We start from the raw sequence: 5,042 nt of genomic DNA on the forward strand, positions 1-5,042 counted from the left end.
GAGAGCATGGTGACATGCAGGCAGATAGATGTGATGCTGGAGCTGAGAGTTCTACATCTAAACTTAGAGGCAACAGGAAGTTGACTGACTGTCACACTGAGTGAAGCTTGAGGAAAAGACTTCAAAGCTGGCCCACATAGTGACACACTTCTAATAGTGCTACTGCCTTTTGGGGCCATGTTCTTTCAAACCACCACAGTTAGTAAGGCTCACCTGAAACATGGCATACTTGTGTCTGTGTATATATGACTTAGATGTTAACAAAGTGTCACCATTCATAGATATCTGTTAGCAAGATGTCACTATCTATAGACTGTAAAGTATCACTATTAATAGATAATGGTTAATATTATCTATTATTAATAATAACATTTATTAATAATAAAATGTTAGCATTCAGAGATACCTGTGAACAAGGTGTCACCATTCATAGACAGATGTTAACAAGATGTCACTGTTTATTGGTGGATGTAAACAAGAATGTCACCTAGGACCTGAGCAGTGTTGGCATACACTTTTAATCCCAAGTGCTGGCACTTGGGAGGCAGAGGTAGTCAGATCTCTGAATTGGAGCCCAGGATGGTTTATATAGCAAGTTCCAGGCCACTTACTCAGTTGAGACCCTGTCTCAAAAAACAAACAAACAAAACAGATGTTAATGTTAGTAATTCACAGGTAAATGTGTGATGATGACTAATTTCAGTTGTCAGTTTGATGAGCTGTAGAATCACCTGGCAGACTGGTGTTGGCAGGCTTGTAGGGATTATCTTGGATAACGGTCAGGTAGGAAGAGCCTGTCACTGAGAATGGTACCATTCTGTGGGCAGGAATCCTGGACTCTATAGGAGAGAAGGTAAGGTGAGCACCAGTGTTCATAGTGTCCCACCTCCAGACTGGATGCTGTGTGACCAGCCACTTTCAGCATCTGCCATCTTTCATTCCCTGCCATGATAGATTGTACCCTGAACTGTGAGCCAAATAAACTTTCCCCCATTCTGTTGTTTTTATTAAGGTATTTAATCATAGCAACAAGAAAAGTAAGAGCGGGATCTGGGGATGGTAGTGCACACCTTTAATCCCAGCATTCAGGAGGCAAAGCCAAGGATCTATGAGTTTGAGGCCAGCATGGTCTGCATGGAGAGTTCCAGGCCAGCGAGGGCTATAAGCGACCCTGTCTCAAAGAAGAGAGAAAGAACACATCTGTCTTTATTCCATGATCTTTTATCCTATAACCCTGGTGTTACTAGCTTCCTATTATCTGTAATTTTTTAAAATTACACTTATTTGCCAGGCAGTGGTGGAGTACACCTTTAATCCCAGTACTCGGGAGACAGAGACAGGAGAATCTCTTTGAGTTTGAGACCAGCCTAGTCTACAAAGCCAGCTCCAGGACAGGCTCCAAGGCTACAGAGAAACCCCGTCTCTAAAAACTAAATAAGTAAATTATGCCACACACATATAAGGAGGCCAGAGAACAATTTTTAGGAGTCTTTACTCTCCTTTCACCTTGTGGCCCCAGGGATCAAACTCAGGTCTTTAGGCTTGGTGGCAAAAGACATTTCCTACTGAGCCAACTCCACAGCCCTAACTTTCCATTCTTAAGGAAGATCTTCGTTGATAAAAATTGTATTTATACCCTATTAAAAATATTTGGATGTTCAGCCAAACTTTTCATCAAAATTGATCTGTTCTCCCTGGTGTGAATCTGCACTAATGCTAATCTGTTTATGCTCTGAAATTAGACCCACATTTGAAATAGGCACAGATACTAATTTACTGTCTTACTTTGAACAAGCTACTTAAAATCTCTATGGCCTATTTTTATTAGTTATGTGTGTGTATTATTACCACTATGGTGGTGAATATCTCAGAATTACCATATGATGAATTATTTGTTAAAGTACTTATGTTCATTGCCCACCTAGTAAGTTGATATGTGAGTTTTTATGTGCTTTCGCTCAGATCCTGGCACAGTGAGCAACCATTCTCTTACAGCACATGAGAAGCAAATACACGCTTTTTCTTTTTCCTTTTTTTATTTTTATTGAGCTATACATTTTTCTCCCCTCTCTTCCTTTCCTCTCCCCTTTTACTCTCTCCTGTGAGCCCCAAACTCCCAGTTTACTCAGGAGATCTTGTTTTTTTTCACCTTCCTATGTAGTAGATCCATGTATGTTCTCTATTTAGGGTTCTCTTTGTTGTCTAGTTTCTCTGGGGCTGTGTCCTGTAGGCTGGTTTTTCTTTGCTTTATGTCTAAAAGCCACTTATGAGTGAGTACATGCTATATTTGTCTTTCTGGGTCTGGGTTACCTCACTCAATATGGTGTTATCTAGATCCATCCATTAGTGCACACTTTTTCTAACCCTTCTTTGAAGCTGTGTATTTCTCCTGGGACCAGCATGTTCTGCTTGGAAAACTCACCTAACTTCCTCCTGGTGATGAGCAGCTGTTGGGGCAGGAGTTCTCTGCTCACACACATTTGAAGTCAGGAACGGTACTTACAATGCAGTGGTCTAACTGTTTTTCAGTTTATATACATTTAAATAATCTCAAGTTTTAGTAAAAATTGCCTTTTTAGAATTGCAAGCATATCTACAGAGATGACAGGAGAAATAATTTGTTTTCATCTTGGTTTTGTTTGCTCTTGCTTGATTGGTCCTCCTTTCTCAAACATTTCCCCTTAAATCAGCATCACATTTGATGTGTCTATTTTAGAGGAGACAGATAATCACAGTGTGGTAAGTACTATGCTTTTTTACTTGTGCATTGTGTGTGATGTACATGTCTGTATGCATATATGTGTGCATGTTTGTGTGCACAGGAAAGTATGCTTAATTGCTGGCGTGTGTGTCTGTATGTGTGTTGAAAGTATATGTAGGCCTGAAGTTGACCTTCCTCAGCTGTTCTCCACTGTTTTATTGAGGTAAGGTCTCTCTGAACCCAGGATTCACCAAGTCTAGCTAATCTACCTACCTAGTTTATTGTAGGGACTCTCCCACTTCTGCTTCCCAGATGCTGGGATTACAAAGGGTAACTACACTCTCCCAGCCTTTCTTCTCTCTTTTTCTTCTTCCTTCTTTTTCCTCCTCCTCCTCCTTCTTTCTTCTCCCTTCTTCTCTCTTCCTTCTTCTTTTTCATCATCATCTTCTTCCTCCTCTTCCCCCTCCTCTTCTCTTTCTTTCTTTTTTTTTTTTTTGAGTGTGTGTATGTGTGGTTTTTTTGAGACAGGGTTTCTCTTTGTAGCCATGGCTGTATTGGTACTTGTTCGGTAGACCAGGCTGGCCTCAAACTCAGAGATCTGCCTGCCTCTGTCTCCTAAGTGCTGAAATTAAAGGTGTGCATTACCACCACTGGCTCCCACTTTTTTTTTTAGTTAGAGGTGCTGGGGGTACAGATTGTGGTCCTCACACTTGCATGGCCATCACTCTGTCCATTGAGCAGTTTTCCTCAGTCCAACAATATGGAAAATAACACACATTTTACCCAAGCTTTTCATGGAATTTCAAGGGAGATATATACCAGGTGTGGTAGCGAATGTAATATTATGTACCCATATTAATCCCAGCATTTGGAAGGCAGAGGTGGATGGATCTCTTGTGAGTTTAAAGTCAGCCTGGTCTACATAGTCGTTTCCAGGACAGCTAGAGCCTATCTCAAAACAAAACAAAAAACAAAGAGAGGGGTGGGTAAATTGTTATTCTCAATGATGGGAAGAAAGTATAAAAATTTTTGTTCATATTATAGAAGATGGGGCAGAAGGAGTGTACGAGCTGGAGAAAGGAGCTGAAGGGTGTGGGACACTGGCATCCAGGCGTGACAGGGCTGTTGTACTCTTAATCTCATAGCAGGTGTGATTACTTACACAAGAGCTGGACTACATTGAGCCTGCCAGAATTGTGTTGTGGGAGGGACTAACGGGGCCCCATGCTTACTTGAGAATTTATAAGCAGTTATCAGTAGTCAGGGAGGGAGAGACATTGTCTTCAGTGGTATCGCCACTGATAAAGTGCACGGTCCACTAAATCATTGAAAATAAGCAAAAAAGGGACAGACACATGAAATTAGAAGGGGAGCTAGTTAGGAAGAGGGAGTATAAGGGAGTTAGGGTGAGAGGAAAAAGGCAAGAAAGATAAACAGGGGAGAATGTAATTGAAATATATTATGTACCCATATGAAAATTTCATAATGAAACAAATTATATATAGGTAGTATATGCTAATGAAAACATTTTAAAATCTGATTAACAATATGATTGCTTAGTTTGTAATAAGATAGAACCTAAGTCTGTAGATTCTCTTCCAAAAAATGAGAGAGACATTCTTTCCTAAGACTTGAAAGTAACACACACACACACACACACACACATTTAACCTCAGCTCTTTGGATTTCAAGAGGATCTGATTTCTCAGAGCATCATGTGAGTCACTAATTTAACTTGGGAGTTCCCTCTTGGGTTTCATTCTGTCCTTCAGCCAGGAGTCTAGGCCATGTAGGGGCCTATAATACCTATGAGTGCAATCCGATGCAAACTTGTCAACTTAATTCAAATGTGTGAGGTGTGTGTGTGTTTGAGTGTGCGACTGTTTGACTGGTTTTTTTTTTTTTTTGTAACTCAATTGCACAGTTTAGTATGTAAACTTTGTAGATGTCAGTATTGTGCCAACAATGTCAAGAAGTATTCAATGTATTCCATCTAGTCCAAGGTGTATGAATCATCTGGTTGAGGCTGGCCTCAGTATATCATGTACGGGATTCATGGGGGACCCTTGGTTCAGTTGTCTAAATGTCAATAGAAATCTCTCTTGTTTCTGCAGAAAGACATAGAAGACAGATAGTATTTTTCAACTGTGAAGCAGGGAGTATGGGGTATTTATATTCCCTCTCCCTCAAAGACTGAATGCAATAAAAGCCTGAATTCCAATAGTGACAGTTTGTCCAGGCATCACTCATAGTCTGGATTTTTATTTTATTTCATTTTTGAGCAGGGTCTCACTATATAGCCCTTGCTAGTCTGGAACTCTGGATATGTTCGACTAGCCTG

This window comes from Microtus oregoni, unplaced genomic scaffold (assembly GCF_018167655.1).
Source record: "Microtus oregoni isolate MIOR12 unplaced genomic scaffold, Mior012 000031F_ref0000149, whole genome shotgun sequence".
NCBI lineage: Eukaryota > Metazoa > Chordata > Mammalia > Rodentia > Cricetidae > Microtus > Microtus oregoni.